This window comes from Pongo abelii, chromosome 17 (genome assembly GCF_028885655.2).
Source record: "Pongo abelii isolate AG06213 chromosome 17, NHGRI_mPonAbe1-v2.0_pri, whole genome shotgun sequence".
NCBI classification, from domain to species: domain Eukaryota; kingdom Metazoa; phylum Chordata; class Mammalia; order Primates; family Hominidae; genus Pongo; species Pongo abelii.
Genome location: NC_072002.2, coordinates 71,027,125 through 71,053,490, shown reverse-complemented (window position 1 = coordinate 71,053,490; position 26,366 = coordinate 71,027,125). Strand labels below are relative to the sequence as shown.

At 37.8% G+C, this 26,366-nt stretch overlaps 2 long non-coding RNA genes across 2 annotated transcripts in view; one reads left to right on the top strand and one right to left on the bottom strand.

The window, feature by feature from the left end:
- Positions 1-5,832: 5,832 nt before the first annotated feature.
- LOC134760303 (uncharacterized) lies at positions 5,833-15,274 on the bottom strand. The gene is made up of 2 exons (XR_010137593.1): positions 15,161-15,274; positions 5,833-6,417 (listed from the first exon to the last, which is right to left on the bottom strand). It is a non-coding gene; the product is annotated as an uncharacterized LOC134760303 (long non-coding RNA).
- The window catches only part of LOC134760302 (uncharacterized), a 42,108-nt gene continuing 30,994 nt past the window's right edge, over positions 15,253-26,366 (top strand). The window contains exons 1-2 of the long non-coding RNA XR_010137592.1: positions 15,253-16,135; positions 22,932-23,058. This is a non-coding gene — a long non-coding RNA (uncharacterized LOC134760302). The remainder of the gene's footprint in view (positions 16,136-22,931; positions 23,059-26,366) is intronic.

Sequence of the window (26,366 nt, the reverse complement as noted above, 5' to 3'; positions counted from 1 at the left end):
AGTATGCTGAATAAAATAAATTTTTTTAAAAGACTCAGGTTCATAATTTCAAATGTTCTCTGATGAAATTAAGGCTTAGGTTTTTTTTTTTATTGCTTTTATATCCTTTGTAATCTTCACAGATTCCATTTTCTGTTGCTATGTAACAAATGTCCCAAAACTTAGTAGTTGAAGCAATGCTTATTTTATTATCTCTTATGATTCTGTGAGTTGACTGGGCTCAGCTGTGTGGTTCTTCTGCTTCATGGATGTGGGCTGGATGGAGCCTTGACTTAGCTGGACATCCAAGATAGCTTCGTTACATAGCTGGCAGTTGGTGCTGGCTTTGCTGAGAATTCTGTTGGAGCTCTTGGTCAGAGGGCCTCTGTTCTCTTCTGTATGACCTCTTTAGAAAATTTGGGCTTCTTATGGCATGGCAGCTAAGTTTCAAGAGAAAGCACTCTAAGTGGAATTCAGCAAAACTGAAAGCTGCAAATCTTAAGGCCCAGCTCCAAAGATATACAGTGTCACATCTGCCAGATGCTATTGGTTAAAATGTGTCACAGGGACAACCCAAATTCAATGTGGTAGGGCTATGGTTCACTGGGGCTCAACTTCAGGGACTAGCTATTAAACATATTAAACAAGTTTACTTCCACAAATAAAGTTTATTCTATGAATAAAGCCCTAATTTGTGAGGGGATTACACAAGTGGCTCAGCATTTAGTTTGTCTGTCTGTTGGTTCCAGTTCTAGTCTCTGGTCTCTTGACTTACTTTCTGTGACTCAATCCTTCCTAGATATCAGATTCAGTTGCTGGTCTCTGCCGCTTTACCTCAGTGCCTCTAGCTGGTTACCACCATATACCACCAAGTTTTTTCTTTCATGCAAACAGTCTAAGCCATCCTTGGGTATTTTCCTATTTCCCTGTCTCTCTCCATGCTGACTCCCTACTTGCTGGGCTTCCTCTTATTCACCAAAAAGTCTGATATCTCCCTATGGGATCTATTTGACTTGTACCCAATCATCAGTCTGACCTGTCTCACTGTTGCCTGAGTTCCAATAATGCAGGAGCTTTGCTCAGAGGCTGAAGTTGCCTAAATCTTGTATCAGTCTGAGTGGGGTTATCACTATCTCTGGTTTATTCCTAATACAATTTAATTCTGAGGACAATAAATCTGGTGCTCCTTGAGTTGTTAGGCCATATTTGCTATTTATTTAGCTGAGCGGAGTCCCTGGGTTCCCTCCCCAGGGCCCAGCTGGCTATGCTGAAGTAGATACATAAGTTAATGCTCTTACCTCTGTGGCAATATTCCCCTAGCACCTTATTTATGTTGACTCTGGCGTGTCAACTTATAAAACCAAAGAACCTTTGCAATAAAATAATCTTGCAGAGGTCAGCCATACCCGTAACACTGGTCCTTTTTCACAACTTTTAAAATGTCCACCATCTCAAAGAACATTAGCATTCTGTAACACAGACTCCTGGGTCATGTCGATTCATCTTATTTCATTCTCTTCCAAAAGAAATAGAACATGGGTTGGCATAAGGTGGATGTCGAATGTTTATGTAATGACATAGTTATTTTAAGATTCCTGACTAGGAAGCAGCTTGTTGCTGCTAAAAAGCTTAAAAGAACACCCCAACCTGCCAGGACAGTCTATTAACAAAATGTCATTTTAGTATGCATGATGTCTGTGAGTGTACCTTTAATTACTGAAGTCACAGTTTATTAATAGGTTTGTTTAGCCGCATATTCTGGACAGGTCCCAATTGGAATGAGTGGATTTTTCCTGCCGAAATTATCCCAGTTCCAGCCTACTGAAAGCAGAATAATCAGCTAACCCTGATTTTTTTTGTGGTCCACTCAGATAACCAGTAAATGTTTAACAGAATATGAACTGAGGGTCCACTAATAAACATGTAGTTTCTACAACAGTGATTCCACATAGTAGGTAATGCATATTTATTGATTTGTTTTGAATTCTGACCTGATTCATTGGTAATTCATCACTTGTATAATTATGGCATTGTACACTAATAATGGTACAATATTTTAAGTGTTGAGTATGTGTCAGACACTATCCAAAGTGTTTTTCATGTATTATCTTATTTGATCCTCACAAACTTATCAGATGGTTTAGGTACTATTATTATCCTCTGTTTAAAGACAAGGAAACTGAGGCACAGAGGGATTAAATGACAGTACCATGGGCACTGACAATGCCTTTGCCTTGCCTGATGTAATTTAGCAACAAAAACTCAATTCAAATTGCACTGCAGTCTCATCATAAGGAACTTTATTCTTCCTTTCCAGTAGCTATAGAGAGAGGTGGGTTTGAAGAAACAGGAATGAAATGAGCAGGAAAGGTGACATATGACTAAAGAAATTTATGAAATCTTCTTATAAACTCTCTATGAGAGGATACAGGCTGATAAACTTATATGTGTACAGATGTGTATATGTATACTTATATATATATTCAGTGTTCATAATACTTATACGCACATGCAAGTGTCTTGATGTTACAGATTATGTGTGTATTGATGTTACAGATTATGTGTGTATTGATGTTACAGATTATGTATGCGTATGTGTATGTGTACACCAATCCACTTGCAAGTGTGTATAGGTATTATAAATACACAAAAAGCCCTGCCAAAAATAGGAAAACATTTAAAGATTATAAGACTTTCCCTAAATAAAGGAGGCTTGCCCTTAGTAAGCCAAATGTAGGATTCTAAGGGTTTGTAATCAAAACAAATGAGACTCACTCAAACGTCTTTGAGAAAGCTTCAGACATTGGGACCTTGGTTTTATGCCGCCATAAAGCTGGCCTGGAGGTATCTATGGTCTCTCTGAACTGTGACATTTTTGTGAATTTATAACTACAGGGGAAATTGAGAACAGCATACCACCTTTACCTGTGGAGGGAGTGTTTGCATTGCTTTTCTAAAGCAAAGTCTATGACTTTGGTGGCTCTGGAGAGCTCTAGATATTTTTTCCACTTTGAAAAAGCTGAAAGAGTTACCTCTTCAGCTTTTTGGCAACACCTGTTTCTATATATGAGACACCTACCAATGCTATTTGTATATAGAGAGATGGTTTCTATGTCTGTACTGTGTGTGCTCCAACCGGCATCCTTTGCCTATTGCTGCTACTTGTATATAGCAGTCACCCTCTCTTCAGCTTTAGTTAGTCCTATATTCCGTCATTGTCTGCACAGTGGCCTTGTCACAGCCCACCAAGCACTGAGGATCCCCTTCTGGTGTCACAAGTGACTGGATTATTTCGCCTTAAATATTATTCATGTAGCTGCCTCCATGGTAGGGGAGAGGGTGCACCTACTGAGAGTCAACTGTATCTTCTAAATTTCTCTGTCCAAAATTCTTGGTAGAAATTGACTTGACTCAACTGCCTCTGAAAAGAAGGAACAGAAAGCTCATCTATCTATGCTATTTGCTTTGGTAGTATTAGGTATCAGTAGTGTTACTTAGTTTAAAATTTCCCAAAAACATTAATGCCAAATTGTTAGGCCATGAAAGCCTGAGACAATGAATATGTTCAACCACCAGCCCTCATAAATGCTCAAAATAATAACATTGTGCTCTAATCTCTAATTTTTGCATGAGCTTCCATAGCAAAACTTCTTCAAGTTCTTTTCAAACCCTGCTTTCAATTCTTTGACCAACCCTCTGGGGTCCCTTGGATTAAATGAAAAATAAACAGCACAGAGTAAAATCATACACACTGGAATCCAAGTGCTTCCTGTGAACAAGGATTGATTCTACTGAATTGCTCACAGGACTACTGCAGTTCTGTTGTTCTTTGAAAATAAACAGGCTGCAGTGAGCTATGATGGCACCACTACATTCCAGCCTGGACAACAGAGCAAAACCCTGTCTCAAAAAAATAAATAAACAAACAAATATGTTATGTGGAAGCAAGAGATCTGGAAGCATTGTCGGAAGTATTGAATGTAGCCTAGGAAGCAGTGAGAGGTCAGCTCAAGTCTGACTCATCTTTCTCAGGCTACATTCCTCTAGGCTGAGAGCAGACCTAAGAGGAAAACACAATTGCATGTTTGCTTTTGGAACACAGACGGACAACATAAAGCCATATGTCTTTATTAGCAGCCATTGTGAAGCAGCTGGAAGTGGAGCCAGGAAACACTGTCATTACATTTCATTACCTGTCCTAGGACAGGGTATATGATTCTGGCACAAGTGCATGGCTTGGAAAGAGATGTCAGAGATAGACATTACATGAGTGTGTGGTCAGCCCTTCTGACATGGAAACTTTATTCCTTTCTCTAGATTTGGAAGGGCATTAATCAAGATCTTGGTGGGAGAAACTGCTGCTGTTTACCAAAGCACCCTCTGTGCTGGTCCTGTTTCCTGTTATTGGGTCATGTTCTGCAATTCATAGTTTATTGTTTAAGCTGAGGCAGGGCCAGGGCAGGTCACGGTGTGACTTTTTCACTAGGCGTCTCATTGTGATTATTTGCCTGTTCTGATAAGGAAGTTGAACCTAAGGCAAATGTCTGGCTGCTCTATAGATTCCCAGCTTCCATGGGATATCCCTGGAATTAATGGTAAAGAAGTAGTGGGCATTGAGAGTTACCACTGACTCCCTTGCAGCTGTCATCATGAATTGGCTCTTCTCTTTTCACCCTGATGGTGGGACATAGGTGGGCATGAGTTCACTGGGCACATGGTCAGAACGAGCATGGGGCTCGCCCAGTACAATATTATAAAGTTTCTCCTTTGTTTCCTCATCCTCCAATTTTAGAACTCCCAGCTTCCAGGCCCACACAGTTTTGCTGATCACGAATGAAATCTTGAAGAACATCCATCTCTTGTGTGAGTAGGAAGAGAATTTATTAAAAGTTATTCATGTCAAAGTGCTAGTAATTTTAGTCCTTTTCAGGAGCATTTAAATTTTTGAGGAGGCTATCAGGAAAGGGCAATGATGATTACAAAGGATCATTCAGTAGTGATCAAATTTTAGGCATTGCAAAGAGAGAGAAAGTTTATTCAGAATAGGTCCCACCCTGATTAGATGGCTAACTGCTTTGCTTACAAAACCAGCCATGAAGTATAGGACTGAGAAATTGTCTTTTCTTAATTTTGTGCTTTTCATCTCCCTTTTTATTTACACTTCACAATCACATTTCTGCTCTACTTAAAAAAAAAAAATAACAAACAAACAAAAACTGGAAGCCAACAATGGAAAAGAGGGACCAGGAAGACAAGAAGTGAACATCTTAAAGGAAGATATCAAGTGTCTAAAGGCATGAAGATGACTTGTGTTTATTTGGGAATAATCTAGATTCTTTGCACCTGGAGAAGAAAGGACACAATTAATGGTGAAGTACTTGTCCAAATGATGAGAAAAAAATTCACAATGTGGGCCTACTCTACATCCCTGAAAGGAAGAAGTCAGTAAACATCCCTAAGGGCCTACCTTTCAGCTATTTGTTTCACTTATTCCACTTAAAAATTTCCAAGGGACGTGAACAGAGACAAGATCTATTTTGAAAGTGCAATTTACACTCTCAAGGTGTCCTATATTAGCTAGCACGTTAGTGAAAAATAAGCCAACCGGTAGGAAAGAAGATGACAATGAAACAAGGGAGAGTGTGGGCACAGATATTAATATTAAATGGGTCAGGTTAAAGTTAAATTAATTCACTGTCTTTTATGCTGTATGTTAAACTGGCAATCCATGAAAGTTAGATGCACAGAAATAATGTTCAGTCTTTCATTCAAAGTTTCCACAGCATTTCATCTGGGTAAAGACGTTACACCTAATATATGAACTTTTTTTAAAAAAGGAAAGAAGACCTGTGCTTAAAATAAATGTTTCTTTTTTTCTCATTATAAAATAATACCACACACTCCTCTTAGAAAAACAATAAGGACAGTATAAGAAAACAATTAAAATGACAATAATCTTACTATCAAGTGATAAGCACTACTAATATTTTTCATACATTTTCTACAATATCCCTTTTGATACATTTTCTATAATATCCCTACATTATTGTAGTATTCAAAAAATAGCCCACTTAGTATTCTTTTATTACATGTTAAGATTGGTCCTCATTTTTAAAATATTACAAATAAAACTCTGATGAATATCCTGGTACAACTGTCATATGCTTACTTATTACTTTATCAGGTTTAAAAAATTATTTTCCATACAACATCTGTTTTATCCTTTTTTCCAATTCATGGTGCATGTTTTTCTTATTAAGCTGGAATTGTTCTTCATATGTTAAAGATATTAACATTTGTAATATGTGTCTCAAATGTTCCCCCAATTTTTCATCCATCTCTTAAATTATGATGTCTTTATTGATTTGCAGAAGTTGTCCAGTTGTATTTATCTTCTTTTGGTGTTTCTTCCATTGCTTTTGAAAGTCCTTCATCACCCTGAGATCAATAAAATATTGGTCAAGAAAATATTATATTTTGTCCTCATTTTGAAAAGTATGCATGACATTGTTGCTTGTTTTTAAAAGACAACAGAGATGCATAAAGTAAAAGAAGAAATTGCTTTGTGCCTCTCCTGCCACCTTCCACCCATCCCTGTCCACATATGCTCTTTCAAGTTTTTATAATTCTACTGTTTACACTTCACTTTTTAATTTCAGATGAAAGTTATTTTGTTATATAGTCTGAGGTGACAATCTAACTTGAGGATTTTATTTTTTTCAAATAGCCAATTTTTCCAACACCATTGTTGAATAATTCATTTCTTCTTTCTTGGTTTGTGACAGGCCCATATTTTTTGAGTTACAAAGACAGGAAATTCACAATGACATTATGCAACAAAAATAACCTGCTTTCAGTGCTTGAATACACGACTGGCTAAGCACGTGGTTATTCATACACCTACACTCTATGTGGAGGCAGAGCATGTCACTGTAGGGCAAGAGATTGGATTGTCCATTTTTAACAGAATGTTCTAATTTGCTGAACCACACAAGTCTTTAATTTTTCAGTTCAGTTCAGTTCAATTCAACTGACTTAATTTCAACCACTGTTTAGTAATGCGTATTATGTGCATTCGCTGTAGTATGTGAATTCGGGTTGATCCAGTTTTGGATTTCAACCCAGCCTACGAGCAAGTAAGAAGTTGAGCAACTTGTCTAATAACTCAGACAAAAACCAAATAAAATTGTCCAAACAATTCTAGGGAAAATGGAGGAGGCTTTGCTGAAATAATTTTACATGACTATCTTTTGAGTTCGAATTGATATGTTTTTAGGGCCACAGGGTGTCTTCATGTTCTCATCTCCAAAGCTGACAATAACAAATTGTCCAAGTCATTTGGATTATGCCATGGGAGCAGACTGAAAGCTCAAAGGCACATGATAGAACAAAATAAATAAATAAATAAATAAACATATGTAAGTCAAAGAGACATTCCTTTCCCAGTAAAAAAACATAGGAAGACAAAGATGCCTGCCATTCTTGGATAACTACTCATAGTTCATCAAGTACAGAGGAGTGAGCAGAAACAACATTCTTATCACAGATGCCATATGAATATCTAAACTAATCATGCCGACAAATATTCCATTTTACTTGTATTTCTATTGCTTATCTCTTCTTTTCATCATGTTAGTATTCATTTTTTCATAGTATGATATAAAAACAACCTGAAGAGATTATATATATATGTATATATATTTGGTTCCTATTAGAGAAAACAAAATTATTCATATGATCCCATTAGGTTATGACAGAAAACTGCTGACAGGATGGAAATGTACCAAAGATGTGTTTCTTCTGTTTGTAGTTACACTGTCATTTTTCTTTATTACTCCTGACATGTTGCCTATCACACCAGGCACAGTACAGGAGACTGGGGAATGCTGTTTGAAAACCTCACTCCTCCAGGGAGTTCAGAAGCACCTGCTAATTGCCTGACACCATTGTATTTGCCTTCTCCCCATTCTATTTCTCTCCCTGATTGGAATCTCCATAGGGCAAGATTTTCCACAGTCCATTTAAGAGTTTGGGTTTTTCTTTTTTAGTTTATTCCACAGGCTCATTGTTTTCAAATTTAGTTATGAGAGCATTTTTTAAAACATGATGTGCTTTTAATTTCAAACATTCAGCATAGTTATAATTTTACATTCATTTGTGTGAATATTTGATTGATTCTGTAAATTAGGTATGGAGAATTCAGTGTATTTTCACACCAAGGTACTCCCAGTTCCTAAAACAGTGCACAATATGGGAACTCAATAAGTATTTATTGACTGAATGTTGAATGAACCAATTATACAAGAGCCATTTTGCTGCATAAGAAGGGAGACACAAAGATGCATGACATATTGTTTCTATTCTCAAAGTACTTACAGTAGAACTGGGAGCCATGACAGACACAAGATTAAATAGGAAGACAAGCCAATAATACAAGAGATGTCTTTCAAAAGTATAGAAAGTATCCAATTAAAGGTACCACAGTCTGTGCTTGTGTCAGCAACAGTATTCACCAAATGAAACACTCCTACACATTCCTCAGCTTCCCTTGCACTTAAGGGGCCAAGTGACTAGTGTTAGTCAGTAAAATGTGAATAGAGTTTTGTATGTATCATCCAGATGGAGGCTTTAATAACCAGTGTGTCTCTATCTTGCTCTTCCTCTGCTGGGGCAAACTTGGAGATCATGTGTCCTTAATTGCATACCTAATGAGACAGAAGCATCCTGAATGTCTGAGTCAACACTTGGAGGAGTGGGGCCCTATAAAGGCCCTCAACTTACCTGCTATGGTTTGAATATTTGCCTCCTTTGAAACGTGTGTTGAAACTGAATTCCCCATGTAACACTATTAAGAGGTGGGGCATCTAAGAGATGGTTGGGCAGAGCCCTCATTAATGAATTAACCCATTCCTGAATTAATTGATTAATGAGTTATCATGGGAGTGGGTTAGTTATCACTAGAATGGGTTTGTTATAAAATCCAGCTTGGCTCTCAAACACCTTTCATGTCCTGTGATGCTTTCTGCCATGTTATGATGCAGCAGAAGGCCCTCACCAGAAGCTGAACAGATGCAACCACCCAATCTCGTACTTCCCAGCCTCCAAAACCATGAGCTAAATAAAATATTTTCTTTACAAATTATTCAGTGTCAGCTATTCTGCTATAGCAATAGAAAATGGACTAAGACACTGCCTTAGACTGTGATGTGAGCCAGAGATAAACTTTTGTGTTAAATCATTGATTTGCCTGTGTAACAGCTAAGGCAAAATATATTAATACAATATTATCACAGTTTCAGAAGGTTGGAAGTTCATGAAAAGCTTCTGAAGGTGGTGGATTAAAGCTGGATTTTGAAAAGTGTTTAATAATTTTAATAGTAAGCGATAAATTAAGGCAAGGCCAAATGGTATTTTTGCAGACATAGAAAAAAATTCTAAAATTCATATGGAATCTCAAGGGCCACTGCATAGCCAAAATAATTTTAACAAATAAAAAAAAAAGTTTCATGTCTCACATTTCCTGATTTCAAAACTTATTACAAAGATGCAGTGATCGAAATAGTGTGGTACTGGCCTAAAGATAGATATACAGATAAATGGAATAAAATATAAAATACAGAGCCCAGAAGTAAATGCTAACTTTTATGTCCAAGAGACTTTTGACAAGATATCGAGGCCATTTATTCGGAAAAGACCATCTTTTCAACAAATGGGGCTGCGAACACTAGATATCTACATGTAAAAGATTAAAATTAGACCCACACCTTACATCATATACAAAATAAATGCAAAACAGGCTGGGCACAGTGGTTCACAACTGTAACCTCAGCTACTCAGGAGGTTGAGGCAAAAGGATCACTTGAGCCCAGGAGTTTGAGGCTAGGGTAAACTATGGTCACACCACTGCACTCCAGCCTGGGTGACAGAGCAAGACCCTGTCACCAAAAAAAAAATTTAAAAAATTTAAAAAAAATAAGGAAGGAAGGGAAGGGAAGAAGGGAAGGAAGGAGGGAGGAAAGGAAGGAGGGAGGGAGGGAGACAGGGAGGGAGGGAGAAAGAAAGAAAGGAAGGAAGGAAGGAAAGAAAGGAAAATGGATCAAAGACCTAAATATGGAAGCTAACACTATAAATTTCAGAACAAAAATGTAGGAAATAGCTTCATAACATTGAATTTGGTGATGATTTCTAAGATATGGCACCAAAATCGCAGGCATCAAAGAAAAAACAGATAATAAGATCACATAAAAACTGCACCACTGGCTGGGCATGGTGGCTCATGCCTGTAATCCCAGCACTTTGGGATGCTGAGGCAGGAGGATCACTTGAGCTCAGGAGTCCGAGACCAGCCTGGGCAACATGGTGAAACACCATCTTTACTAAACATACAAAAATTAGCTGGGCACGGTGGCACACACTTGTAATCCCAGCTACTCGGGTCTAAAAAAACAAACAAACAACAACAACAACAAAACACCTCACATAAAATCTGCTCCACTATCAACAGAGGCAACTCATGGAATGGGAGAAAATATTTACAAAGCATATATCTGATAAGGGGTTAATATCCATAATATATAAAGTACTCCTACAACTGAACAACAGCAAAAAAACAAAGAACAAATTAAACCATAGGCGAAGGACTTCAACAGACATATTTCTGCAAAGAAAATGTACAAATGGCCAAGAACCATACCAGAAGATGTTCACCATCACTCATTATTAGAGAAACAAAAATTTAAAACTGTAATGAGATAGTACCTCATACCCTTTAGGATGGATACCATCAAAAAACAAAAACAAACAGAGAAAAACAGTGTTGGTGAGGATATGAAGAAACTGGATCCCTTGTGCACCATTGGTGGGAATGTAAAATGGTGCAGCCACTATGTAAAACAGCATGGAAATTCCTCAAAAAATCAAAAATAGAATTACCATATGTTTTAACAACTCAGCTTCTGGATACATACCTAAAGAATTAAAATCAGGGTTTCAAAGAGATATTTGAATGCCTGTATTTGTTGCAACACTATTAACAATAGCCAAGAGGTATAAGGAACCCATTTATATCCATTGATGCATACAGGATGTGTTAACCTATTCTTGTGTTGCTGTAAAGAAATACCTGAGACTGGGTACTCTATAAAGAAAAGAGGTTTAATTGGCTCATGATTCTGCAGGCTGTACGAGTATGGCACCAACATCTGCTTGGCTTCTGGTGAGGGCCTCAGGAAGCATACAATCATGGCAGAAGGCCAGTTGGGGAGTAAGCATGTCACATGGCAAGAGCAGGAGCAATAAAGGGAGGTGCCACACTCTTTTAAACAATCAGATCTCATGTGAACTCAGAGCGAGAACTCACTCATTATCAAGAGAACAGCACAAAGACATTCATGAGGGATTCACCCTCATAACTCAAACACCTTACGCTGGGCCCCATCTTCAACACTGGTGATTACATTTTAACATGAGATTTGAAAGGGACACACATCCAAACAATATCAATGGATAATCAAAAAGTCATATATACATACAATGGAATACTATTTAGCTTCGAGAAAGGAAGGATATTCTGACAAATGTTACAACATAGATTAACCTTGAGGACATTATGCTAAGTGAAATAAACCAGTCACACACACAAAAATACGGTATGACTACCTATATGAAGTACCTAAAATAGACAAATTCATAAACAGAAATTAGAATGGTGGTTACTAGAGGCTAGGGGGAGGCGGGGAATGGTGAATTGTTTGATGGGTACAGAGTTTCAGCTTTTCAAGATAAAGAGTTCTGGAACTTGCTTGCACAAAAATGTGAACATACTTAACACTACTGAACTGTACACTTAAAATGGTTAAGATAATAAATTTTATGTGTTTTTAAAGTCATAATTAAAAATTTAAAAATTAAGGCAAGTGATTTTTAATCCCCTCCTCTGTTTCAGATATGGTATTAATTTTAGCAGAGAGGAAGAAAGAAATATCTCTACTCCCAGGAAAATAGGCTCCCTGGATGCATAATCCAGAGATTATATATCAATGTGGTTGCACTTTGTGGCTGAATTTAGAAAACTCTAGCCTATAAAATTATAGTTTGTTACTAACCTTTGGTCATCAATGAAATGACCAGAACAAAGGCTCTAATGACTATGTTATCAGGAAACTTATCTGAATTCTCCATTGTGCTCTCCATGTGGACATACTTTTTATAATCAAAGTACCCATCAGCTAGAGCTGGAGAAGATCTGGGTGCTCCCACTGGTGCCACTGCTGATGGCATGTGTGGCTGGGCATTCTCAGCCTGTGTTCCTCATTTACAGACAAAGATGGCCAGCTCATCCATATTGCTTGTGTTTTCTCATGGCATAATTTACTCCTACCTGCTGCACAGGGAAATGTTTCTCTGTATGTGTTTATGTGGTATTGATTTCTATTTTTTACTCTATACCTGTTTTCTAAATTGTAACTATTAAAACATTTTTAAATTGTGGAATTAATAAAACTCTATTACTAATGTTCCAAAGAGAGCACAAGCCAGATATTTCAATTGAAGTAATTTAATAAAAGGAATTCACTATAGAGTTGCTGGAGGGACTGAAAATAGGTGAGGTGCTGCTACTCTTATGGTCATAAAGGGAAAAGATGGGAGTCCAGATTGACTAACAGGTGGGAGCTAGAACTATGAAGAAAGTCTGGTGGGAGCTGGGACCACGACATGGGCTGCAACTACAATGGAGCTGTTGAAGGTACTACCTGAGGGATGAGGAGGTGGGCCGCTCTCCCCTCCCACCCTCCAGTTTCCACCAGTGCTGCCCATTGATTTAACCTTAGTGGAAGCCAGTGAGCAAGAGCATCTGGGAATTGTAACTTGTAGAGATTAGCTCTCCACAGAGCAGAACCAGGGAAGGAAGTGTGAATGGATCTGACAGCCAACAGGCAAATGACCAGTACAAACAGCAAATTTCAAAACCATGTATTTATTTATCAGGATTACAATTAGGTATGCCGCCTCCCCTGTAGATAAGTAACTACTTGGGACCAGGGATAGAGATAATTTGAAAGACTCTTTGGCAAATAATTAATCTGAGTGTACTTAGACCCGAACTTCTTCACACAAGCAGATTAATTGTTTTTTAGTGAAGTATTCAAATGTAGAAACACTAAGGACTTAGAAACCAAAAATTATTTAGCGTGGGAGGAAGAGACAGTGAAGCAGCCCCTTAAAAATGGTCTTTTGGGTGGAAACACTTTATCTGGGAAGCAAAGTGCTAGATTCAGCAATAGAAACCACTCAGTGTCCTTGGTGAATGATTTGATCCTGGCCATCAGAACCTTTACTTCAGCCAGCAATAAACTTAGAAACAGAAGCTTCGAGGTATGTACTCCTGTTCTGCACGAACAAGTTTTCAGGTTGAACATGCTGAACCTCTTGAAAAATTCAGAACAAGTTTTCTCAGCGTTTACAAAGGGATTTCAATCACATGAAGAGAGGAAAACACACTGAGTCATAACAGTGACATCAAAATACTTTTGAAGTTGACTGAAAATGTGGTTGCTTTTGTTTGAGAACGGCAAATGAAAGAATTGGACATTGGGTTCTTATCTCAGAAGAAACAAAGGAGGAGACCCTGAAAAACTGAACATGAAGAGGAAGAAGTGGAGTTATGCAACTCTTCATAAGGTTGGTGAAAATTGTTAAATCTTTGTGACTGGTTCTACAGAAACTGCCTGAGATGAATGGTATGGGCAACTTGTAGTCTAATGGATCTCCTATCTTGATGTCCTTGACTCCCAGCTCATCAGAGGCTTTAGTTTTCCTCTTTTTAATTTGCCTCTTAATGTTAGAGTTTAGCTGTAAAGATAAAATGTCTAAGTTCCTTGTAGTAAGATTTCTAAGGAATAACACAAGTACTACTAGTAATGCCTCCCTCTTGGGGGGTGGGGCATGTGTGTTTGTGTATTGGTGATAGCTATAAAATAGAAATAGAACTTAGGAATTTTTTCCAGAAGTGCCCCACTGTCACTGTTCAGCCTCATACAGGCTGCTGCTGGAACCCCAAGTGATGTCTTATTAAGTCTTAGATCAACGGCAACTGGCAAGATACCTGGAAAAGCATTTCACCATTAAAATAGTTTTAGGTCAAATGAGGCCTGGGGAACTGCAGCTTAATTTGATCCATTGCAGCAAAGAAACAACAAAAGGCTTTTAGGTATTTGGCGGCACAGGTCCCACCAGAAAGTAATATTCAGCACTCTGGGTCGATTCAATATTTAATTATATCAGTTAAGAAGGGAACTAATCAAATACAGGCTTTGTGCAAACGCTCTTTCTATATTTAACTCTGCATGCCATGAACCTGCTAGAGAGGAAAATTTGAGTTTAATAATATTTAAAAGCTCTTTAAAAGAAGCACCATCTATCCCTTTATAGGGGCTTGCGTTTTAAAAAATAGAAAATCTATCTCTTGGGGGCTTAGTGGGAGTTAAGCCGCCTGAGATCTGGACAGTTACTCAGGAGATACTATGTGGAGATGAGAATGGTAGCTCTGTCACTAAATTAGAAGGAGCTGAGGCTCACAGGTACACAGGCAGTGTGCCTTGTACCTATCCACGCCATTAGCGAGGCAAAGTGGGAGCAACGCATCTATTGTAATTCGTTCTGAGCATGCGCACGGCGTGAGCATGCGCAACACTGTCAGAACGCAGGGCCTTTCTCGCTTCTTTTCCACCTTTGAGACTGCGCCTCTGGGTGCTGGTTGTAACCTGACTGTCTTTGCAGGAGGAGAGGAAAGCAGTTCCCTAGGGACGCCCCCCCGTTTCTTGAATTCCCTTTAGGTATATTTATTCCTGCTTAATCCTCATGTCAAATCTGCAAAATACTTGATGGGGACTTGAACTTTTTTTTTTAATTCCCAGAGAGGCAAAACCTTATCAGTCTGTTGGAATATCGCTGCAAAACCATGTTTTGAACGGGTGTGTACTGTCAGATTGATTGGAGGTTTCTGGCTGGAATGTTTAATTATCACCTAATTAAGACAGGCTTTCGTTAGTCTCTTTTTTGTATGCCTTGAGATTGCCAGCGGCAGGGTAAGCTTTACTTGACTGACAGCTGTCAGTGGCCCATATGGAAATGACAAATAATGTGACAGGATGAAGATAAAAGGTTTCACCTCGACACTGACCTGTGCCAGGACTCCTTTTCTCCACTCCAGGCTTTTAAGGCAGATGCCATGGCTATGTGCTGCGTTAACTTGGCTGTTAGAAGGTTGCGTGCTGGACAATGACTGCAGCGACCCATCAGGCCATGCATCATAATTGAGATGTTAAGCTGTCTGGGTTGACGGATCACTTCACTGGATGATCTACTGCTCTGCCCTCAGCCACTTAGATGGTCAGAAACAACTGATTCCATTCAGAGGAGCCGAACCAATGCCTTCTCAAGCCACATCTAGTGTATGGAAGATGTTAAAGATAACAGCTCCGTAGGCTCTTCTTTTGTAAATCTGGTGTACAAGGTCAAATGGGGTTTTCACAGACCCCAGGAGGGACAAATCCTCGATTCAAATTTCTTTCTTATTTCATTCATCCTGCCCAGCACTCCAAACATTTTTTTTTTTTTTTTTTTGAAACATCAGCTTTTGCCACATTAATCACCTACATGGAGGCTGCCAAAAGAGTGCTCATTGCTGGCTGTAGAATTCAACTCAGAGTTCAAGGCTGCCCAGGCACCATCATCAGACTATCTGTCCAGATGCATTTCCTCCTGCTCCATGACAGGAGCTCCACTTTACAAAACTCTTTGCCCTTTGTCCCTTGAACCCATCTTCACCATTCTTATTTCCAACCTCGACTGGGCTTTCTTCCATCTCCTCCTCTTCTGCCTGGATGTCTTCCAAGAATACTCACTACACTCCTTGCATTAACTGAAGTTTGGCTTTCCCTGGGGCCACAGATTCTCCTGGGGCTCAAAAGAGCAGAGGTTGTTCACTCCCTGGAGCCCAAGTGACTTAGGAGAGAAAAAGAGAGGACCGCAGCGTGTTCTTTGACCTTCATTGCCACTCTCATTATTCTTCTACCCTTGCAGAAAATCTCCATCTGTTTGGAGAAGTACTGCATCCTTCTGGATTGTCTTCTACACTGTGCCTTATTGTTATCTGGTAAGTCATCACCATTCTATTCCCCCACACCATAGGATTTGCTTTCTGACTTGTGCTTTTAATTTCTACTAACCATCTTAATAGGCATCTTCCGTGTATTTCAGATAATTCCTCTAATCGCCGTCTATACTCATTTTTCCTCTGACAACTCCAAAATATGTTTGCCCTGTTTTTGTTTCAGTGGCACACTTTTCTGGCCACACTCAGCCCTGTTCAATCTCTGAAACCTCTGCCTGTCTCTTTGTCTTCTCATCTCAGTCTTTTACCACCATTAGATGTGTTCATCAGCTTCACAGAGTCCTCCAGACTTGAGACCATTTAATTTTCACTTGAGTATCCAGCTTTTTGATCTCAGTGATGGGTCACTTCAGTACTGGCTGATCACTTCAGAGAGATCACCTTTATCTCTTTGTTCTTTAGCTACACCTATGTTTTAAGACACAACTTCCTGATGTTCCAACTATGTGTACTGTTAGAGATAAATTTCTGAGCTACTGAAGAAAAGGAAAATCTTGTGGTCAAATGATGTTCCATAACTCAAAACAGTGACACTGTGGTCATGTCCTAAGAGTCCTTTTAGGATCTTTAATAGAAGATTCTAACGTGACGTAGAGGAATGAACACAGCTAAGAATCTGGAGGTTCTATCTTTAATACCAGAGTATTTTTATGCAATCCCATAGAGATATCTATCCCTCCCTTCCTTTCATTCTACCTTCCTCTTTTTATCTATATCTCCTTCTTTACATTTTCCTCTGCTTTTTCTGTCATATACATTGATAAATCACTTATATTGTTTATGTCTCTGGGGATACAAAAACAGACCCTGCCCTCAAGGAACTTAAAGGAAGGCAGCCAAAGAAATTGTTTACTCTGGTGCTATGCAATAAATGTAGCTGTAGAGGTCTGCACTGCTACACAGAGAAGAGAGAAACCAGCTCTACCTGGGAGAGTAATACAAGCTCCAGAAAGAAGATGGTTTTGATCTAAGTGCAGTTCATCTCCTATGACTTAGGGGATTGATCTATACAGGTAGATAAATCAGGCCTTTTATTCCAGCCCCCAAATAAATTTTGCTACTCTGGGTTATTTCCTCTGGAATCAACAAAGTGTAAATTCACACCTTTTCTTTGAACTGTGGCAGCCTCAGTGGGGGATCCCTGCAGTGATCCTGTGTTCAGCCACATTTCCAGAGACAGGCCCTCAGAGTATACAGAGCTCATCAGTATACAGAGCTTCTTCTTGAAGTGCACTGTCCAATATGCTAGACACCAGACATGGGTGACTATTTAATTTTAAATACAAATTAATAAAACTTAACTGATATTGAGTCAATTTCACAGTTGCACTAACCACGTGCTAAGTGATAGCTATCTGTGGCTAGTGGCTACCATATTGGATAGCACCTGCTACAGATCATTTTCATCATTGCAGAAAGTTCTATTAGACTGCTTTGCTCTAGAAGATGCTTCTTCCATTTTTCTAGTCATCTTCTTGTCCATTTATAACTTACTGTGCTAGCCAGGTGTTGTTAGACCCAGCCAATGGGTCGGGTTTCTTCCATGCCTTATCCTTAGCATGATGCAGCATGGATGAACTTGCTGGACATTAGTATTCATATCTTTGAGAACATTATGCTATGTGAAGTAAGTCAGCCACAAAGAGACAAATACTATATGATTTTACTTATATAAGGTATCTAAAGTAGTCAAACACATAGAAACAAAGTGGAATTGTAGCTAGGGGAGGGGAAAATGGGGAGTTGTTCAACGGGTATACAGTTTCAGTATTGCAAGATGAAAAAGTTCTAGAGATGTGGTGCACAACAATTTGAATATTGTAAGACTATTGAATTGGATACTTAAAAATTGTTGAGACAGTAAATGCTATATTATGTGCTTTTTACCACAATTTTAAAAAAAGAGCGCTGTTGCCATGTACAAGGTCAGCTTACATATTCAAGCAAAGAAAGTAATAAAAGGTAAAATATAATCTGCAATAGAAAAAATGGATAAAATATACAAGAATTAATCAAAAAATTCTTTGTATACCAAAACTTAAGACTAATAAAATACATAGACCATAATCTTATGCAATATAACAGTATTCGATACTCTTGGTTGAAAAAAAAAGTAAAAAGATGTCAATTCTTTTCAAATTGAATTTTTGGGGAGTAATTTAATAAACTTCCTCATAAACCTTTGGAAGAATAAAGATTCAGAGATACCTAAATCAACTTTGAAAAAGAACAAAGAGGGGAAACTTTCTCTACCTGATGTTAAGATAAACTACAAAGCCATGTTTATTAAAACAGCATTGCACTGGCACAAGAACGGACAAATACACCAATGGAATAGAGTGGAGAGCTCAAAAACATGCCAATGAATATACAGGAAATGATTGTATAGTATGATTAGTGCTGTAAATCACTGGGGCAAAGAAGAGATTATCTAGTAGTGTTGGCAACACTGGCTTGCCATATGCAGAAGAAAAAAATATAAGCCAGAATCCCTACCTAAGACTATTTATAAAGATGAGTGCATGATAGGTTAAAAATCTAAATGTGCAAGGAGAAGCTATAAAGTAAATGCAAGATAGTGTAGGAGTATGTCTTTGAGACACAGATAAGAACACACTTTCTTATTTGTTCTACCTTCTATTGGGTCTCTCCCTACCCCACAAGCGCATAGTCTTCTTTGATGCCACCTCCACTTCTCCCTGGCCTCTTACTGAGTGAAGGCCCTTTAGCTCAGTACTTGGACCCTTTCTCTTTTTTATTCTACCTTACTTAGTGGGTTATTTTAGCCAGTCTCAAGATTTTAAATACCATCTCTGTGTTGAGAAATTTTCCAAATTTTAATCTCCAGCTGAACCTACTTGACACCCCCACATGGAGGTCTGATGAACATGTCAAACTTTGCAGGCCTAAGATTAAACTTGTAATCTTCCCTGTAAAATCTGCTGCGCCCACAGCATTCGTCATTTCATCTCTAGGCTTCCCGATGCTTAAATGAAAACGTTGAAGTCATTTTTGACTCTTCTGTCTGTCACACACACCCCACCTTTAACCTATCAGGACATTGTCTTGGCTCTGTTTTCAAAGGTTTTCCAGAATTCCACCCCTGCTCCCACCTCCATTGCTTCGACCCTGGTCAAAGCCACACCAGCCTTTTTGTGGGCTTAGGGAAAACTTGTGTCTATTGACAACTGACATTGCAAAAGGTATTGTCCCCAATATATGAATAGTTTCTCGAATTAAAGAACAAAAAAACCAATAACCCTAGAAAGATGAGCTAAAGAAATGAAGAAACAGTTCATGGAAAACAAGATGTAAATGGCTCTTGAACTTATGAAAAAGTGCTTGACCTTCCTCTTCATAAGAGAAATGCAAAATAAAATTACATTAAGTGACTATTATTAAAAAGTAAAAAGACCCAAAAAACAAAAAACAAAACAGATGCTGCCAAGGTTGGGGAAAAAAGAGAATGCTTATATACTGCTAGCGGGCATGGAAATTAGTTCTGTCACTATAGAAAGCAATTTGGAGATTTCCTAAGGAACTTAAAACGGAACTACCATTCAACCCAGCAATCCTATTACTGGATATATACCCAAAGGAATATAAATCATTCTACCATAAAGACATACACATGCATATGTTCATTACAATACCAAAGGCATGAAATCAACCTCAATGCCCATCAATTATAGACTGGATAAAGAAAATGTGGTACAAAATGTGGTAGATATGCACCATGGAATACTACTCAATCATAGAAAAGAATGAGATCATGTTATTTGGAGCAATATGGTTGGAGCTGAAGGCCATTATCCTAAGTAAATTAACACAGGAACAGAAAACCAACTGTGTGTTCTCACTTATAAGTAGGAGCTAAACACTGAGTTCAAATGGGCATAAAGAAATTAACAACAGACACCGGGGCCTACTTGAGGGTGGAGGTTGGGAGGAGGGTGAGGATTGAAAAACTACCTATCGGGTACTATTTTTATCACCTGGGTGACAAAATAATCCGTACAGCAAACCGAGACATGCAATTTACACATGTACAAACCTGCACATGTACACCTGAACCTAAAATAAAAGTTGGAAAGAAAATGAAGTAAAAAAAATAAAATTACATTAAGATATTATCTCTCATGTCTCAAATTTGCAAAATTCCAAACTTTCATGGCACACTGCATTAGGAAAGCTGTGGGGAAACAGCCCTCTCCTGATGGGAATACAACACAGTATCAACTTGTGGAAGGGAATTTGACAATGCCTAGAAAAATTATGCACCCATAAGCTCTGATCTTCAAATCCCACTTTTAGAAAACTATCACAAAGATACACTGTCAAAAACTGAAGAGATGTTTATTATAGCCCACTGATTCCAGCATTATATGTAATAATGAAGACTTGAAACAACCCAAATGTCCATCAACAGTATTAGATTGACTAAAAGCATGGTGCATCCACACAAGAGAGTAATATTTCTAAATATCGGCATAAAGTGAACTATTTGAAAAACAGAAGACAATCTTTTTTTAAATTGCCATATTAGTCTGTTCTCATGTCATTATTAAAGAATTACCAAGACTGTGTAATTTATAAAAGAAAGAGGTTTAATGGGCTCACAGTTCCACTTGGCTGAGGAGGCCTCACAATCATGGCTAAAGGTGAATGAGGAGCAAAGTCACATCTTACATGGCAGCAGGCAAGAGAGCATGTGTAGGAGAACTGCTCTTTATAAAACCATCAGATCTTGTGAGACATATTTACTATCACGAGAATGGCATGGGAAAAACCTGCCCCCATGATTCAATTACCTCCCATCAGGTCCCTCCCATAACATATGGGGATTATTACAATTCAACATGAGATTTGGCTGGGGACACAGAACCAAACCGTATCAATTACCTAAAAAGTGAAAGAGGGATAGAAGTTTGACTTATCTGAATATACCTTTTATTTGTGGTTTTGACTTCCCAAGTCAAAATACTTTGTAAGTATTTTACATAAGCATGAAACAAAATTTAAATTTAAAAAGCCATCACTACAACATTGGAAGGAAACAGAAACAAATAAATCCAAATTTTTGTTCTAGATTGAGACTTTTTCCTGAATATTGCCTGATAATTTCTTTCTTCTGATTTATCTTTATATTCTCCTTTCTTTCTTTTCCATCTTTTTGTTTTGTTTTGTTTTTGTTCTTGTTTGGCTATGGTATTTTTACCTAGTTTCAGAAATTGTATTGAGTCCGATGTACTGTTTGGAGAATTTGGGTTTTATTTCCACTGAATCTGAGACCAGTTTGTTTTTCCCTCACAGATACAGTTTGATTGCTGGTTACTTAAAATTTGTAGTAAACATTACTAGTTGTCTACTTATATCTATCCTCCTTTTCCTTAGTAAGGGGCCATTGATTTTTTTTTCCCATGGAGCAATGTGCTCTGATAGATACAATTATATTTCCCAACTTGATTTGTAGCTAGTAGTCATCACTGAGATATATTTGCAAGTAATTAAATAAGGCTTCTGGAAAATTTTACTTAAAGATACAACTTAGATAGAAGAATTTCTTTTTCTTGCTCTTTACCTCCTTCCTTCCTGGAGTGTAAATGTGATGGCTGGATCTTCAGCAACCATACTGAAACTTTGAGAATAAATGTCACGTGCTACTGATGACAGAAAAGAAAGAAGAAACTTGAGTGCATTACAAATTTATGGTTTTACTATCCTAACCCTGGATTGCCTGCCTTTGGAATTCTTCCATGTAAAGTATTAAGCTTTTGATTTTTAAGCCACTATAATCAGGCCTCTGTTGCCTATAGTTGAAGGCAATTCCTAATCAATACTCTGTTCTATTGATTTCTTAGCAGTCTGAAGGATAGTGATATGGTTTGGTTGTGACCCCACCAAAAACTTATCCTGAATTGTAGCTTCCATAATCCCCACATGCTGTGGGAGGGACCCAGCGGGAGGTAACTGAATCATGGAGGTGGGTTTTTCCCATGCTGTTCTTGTGATAGTGAGTAAGTCTCATGAGATCCGCTGGTTTTATAAAGGGCAGTTCCCCTGCACAAGCCCTCTTGCCTGCAGCCATGAAAAACGTGACTTTGCTCTTCCTTCACCTTCCACCATGATTGTGAGGCCTCCCAAGCCATGTGGAACTGTGAGCCCATTCAGCCTCTTTTTATTTATAAATTACCCAGTCATGGATATTTCTTCATAGAAGTATGAAAATGGATGAATACAGATAGCAAAGTTAGAGCCTTTAGCTGATGCAAAAGATGTCCTTGTTAGAATAACTGAGCTGTGCTCCCTCAGAGATATTATTCCTTTTCTTAACTTAAAAAAATATATATTTTTAAATTGACATGTAAAAATTGTATATATTTATGATGTACAATGCGATGTTTTGAAATATGTACATACATGCGGTTGAATGGCTAAATCAAGTTAATTAACATATGCATTACCTCACATATTTATTTGTGGTGAGAACATTTAAAGTCTATTCTCAGCAATTTTCAAGTACTCAGTACATTGTTATTAACTATAATCATCATGTTGTACAATAGCGCTCTTTAAATTATTCCTCCTAACTGAAATTTTGTATTCTTCGACCAAGTGGAGATATTATTCTTTATCAGGATTTTATCTACATATTTAGGGAGCATGTACCATTACTTTTAGGGTGCAGCTTGCCTCTTGCAATTCCTTGTGTAGCCCTGAAGCCTTCACTTCATCTGAGAGTCAGACCCACGACACCTTTTTCCATTTCTTCCTACAGGCTGGTTCCACCACCGGGTCAGAAGAATGAAAATTGCAGATACCTATTCTGTGTGTTTCTCTCCAGAATGGTGGATGTTAGAGACCCTACTAAGGATTTGTGGACTCACTAATGTAGTCTCTAAAAGGTAAGGGCAGAGTTTAGAGCTGAACTATGCCCGGCCTCTGTTTCACTCTCCAGAATCTTCTGCTTTCTTCCATGGTAACTAGTCATTGATGCTTATTTCATTATGTCTCTTTATTTGTATGAATAATCATATTCTTGTATATCAAAGGTGAGAGATTCTCTAATAGAGTTTTAACTTACCATTTTAAACCAGGATCCATCTATAGCCTTTGAAGTTCCATAAGTACTATAAAAATAAAAAAAATTTAAATCAATATTGCCTTTATTTTTATTTAGTGTAGAGGCAAAATTTAATATGTAATATTGGAAAAATCTAATTTTAGTGTCTTTTTGGCTAGTGTATCCCCAAATGAATTAAATTAACAGTTTCATGGCATTCTTAATAGGAATGATCAGCTCTAATATGCAGCCAGGATGCAGTCATATGGTGATGCAGGTTGTTTACAGCCAGTGTCCCTTCTAAGTGATCATTTCCCTGCTATATTTGTTGTTATATAGTTAGGATATCATCTCCGGTGTTTCATAAAAAGCACACCCAGACTGATAGTCAAAATATGTATCCAAAAGGATAATTATTTGGGGGAGTCAAATAATAAGACGAAGCAAGCACAAGTCTTTGTTATAGGACTTAACAGAGACTTTAAATGAACTAATGTGATTTGGGAAGTTCCAAGTGAATAACTTAGTGACTGACAGGAGGGAGAACTTCCTTAGTTTATTTGAACTCAGAGCCCTTTTTACTGAAGAATCTTTCATGACTGGTAACCTAAAATAATCTGAGAAACACTGCCTTAAACTTTTAAAATTTTCAGTGAACTCTGAAATGTTTAAGAATGAAGAAAATAATGACAATTATCTTTTAGCACTACAAATACTAGACAAAACATTTAGGTATGTTTTTCTTCTTTTTGTATACCTTCAGCTTTTTCTCACGTTAAAACCTTTATTTATGTGCAGATTTAGATTTCGAAACATTCTCTGGTATTCAGAGAGACACACTGATTAGTAGATGAATCCATGATTTTCCCCTCTGACCCACAAGTTCAAAGAGAACTTCAAAGAGAACTAATATTTGAACTATGAGTAAATGTATTTTTAAAATAAACACATACATACACATACAAATCAAAGACTTTGACAACTTCCCAGCATATTTTAATTATGAAGACATTATAAGCTTCATATCAAAAGCAAGCATATTATTGATGAAATAATGTTCCTCTACAGGAATCTGTGAAGCTGTTATATTAAGAATGCAGGAGGAAGGATAGGTACTGTTTTTAAAATGTGGTTGAGTGTATCCAATATCAAATATATATGTAAGTGCTGAACAGTTCAATTTATCGTCAACATCTCTATAATTAAAAATTTTCCTTTCATCTCTTTATATAAAAAATACTTTATGACTACAAACACTTTTTCAGCTTTCTTGTAGTGGGTACTTTTGAAATTTGAATTCTGATTTTATTTTCCCCTTAAGTTTTAAATCCTCTTCAATCTATCCTCAAGTTAATGTATGAACTAATACTGTTTCCCATGTGCCTGCCTTTCATACCAACCTTCGCCCCTGTTACCTCCATTTTGAGCAGTTTTTCAAACTATTCCCACATGTTGGCTATTTAATTCCTTGCCCATTGTTGTCTTCTCAAGTCGCAGGACTCACTAACTGCTTTGGCTTTGAATATTCTCTTAATCCTTTTGGTTTTAGCAACAATTTATTTGTTGTTTGTCTGAGTCTGTGTAGGACGCTATAATAAAATACCATAAACTGGGTGGCTTATAAACAGAAACCAACAGAGATTGGTTTCTCACAGTTCTGGAGACTGGGAAGTCCAAGTTGAGGATGCCAGCAGACTCAGTGTCTGATGAGGGCTCTCTTTCTGGTTCATAGATGGCACCTTCTAGCTGTGTCCTCACGTGGTGGAAGAGATAAGGAATCTGTCTGGGCCTCTTTTATAAGGTCCCTAATCCCATTCATGGTCGCTCTGCCACTATGACATAATCACCTCCAAAAGGCTCCATCCTAATACTGTCACATTGGTAATTAGGTTTCATCATCTAAATTTTGGGGGGACAGAAACATTCAGACAATAACACTGTTCTTGTTTGCTTTCCAGGGCTTGATTTTAGAACCAGGCTCATGGGTCCTAAAACTGTAAGCTCTAAAGGCAAAAATGAGATAAATTTCTCTGACTGCCCCCATCATGGGCAAAGGTCAAATTCACTAACTCTGCATGGGACTTTTCCCATGAAGCAAATTATAATTTGCAAGTTGGAGAACTAGATTTATTAGAGAGACACCAAAATATGAAAAATGGTTATTTCTTGGTGATTATACTGGTGACTCTTTTAAAAAAGAAGTAGTGCTTTTCCATGTTTTCTGAAATTTCTGCAAATTGTAATCTCTGATGTGGCCATCAGAAAAAAATCAATAAATGTCTTTGGTCTTATGAGAACCATGTGATAAACATCTTACCTTCAAAAGGCAGAGAATACTTCCTTTTCTTCTTTCTCCTTCTGCTTCCCTCATGTCCCCTGCTGTACCGCCTGCAGCCTTTCTCAAAATTAAATTTAATGATTTCTTATCAAGAATTTACAAGGTATTCTTGGTTTTCTAGGAGGATAAAGTGGAGTAGAAATGTTCAAAATAAAGTGTTCTCCACATTCAAGGTATTTGTAATTTCCCAGGGGAGATATAAATAAAATAATCATAGAATAATACGTAGCAATAAAAACCGAGAACAGAAATGCATGGTGTATGTTACAATTGCTTAAGTATTCAGAGGAGGTGACCCATCTGCTCCCTCAGTGTGTTTTTAGAACTTTCTTTCAGATTTCCAGGGGGACCCACCTCAAATTTATTAATTCAGAATCTCAGGAGAATCACCTAGGAGTCTGCATTTCCCAGGTGATTTCTGTCATCACTGGTGTTTGGGAAACCACAAGCTTGAGTAATAAGGAAATATTTCAGGAGTTGCTGGAACATGAGAAAAACATTAAAAGACAGGCAGAGATTAGGCAGAAAGGTCAGAGGGCAAGTGCTTTGGGGAAGGCTTCTTGGAAGAAATAGGACCTAAGCTTAGATCCATATCAGCTGGAAAAGTGAGTGAATGAGTTCCTGGGATAGCCGCAAAAGGGGTGTTTTATAGAGGTATTTGACCCTCTGAATCACAGATTTTTCTGGATAATGAAATTAAAATGACCTTATGTAAAATATCCACCTCTCTATCTTTTCTTAAAATAGAGTGTGCCATGGTCTAACCTCTAAGGCTTTTGAAGATTTACATTTGGACTTGCCACTCAGATTTT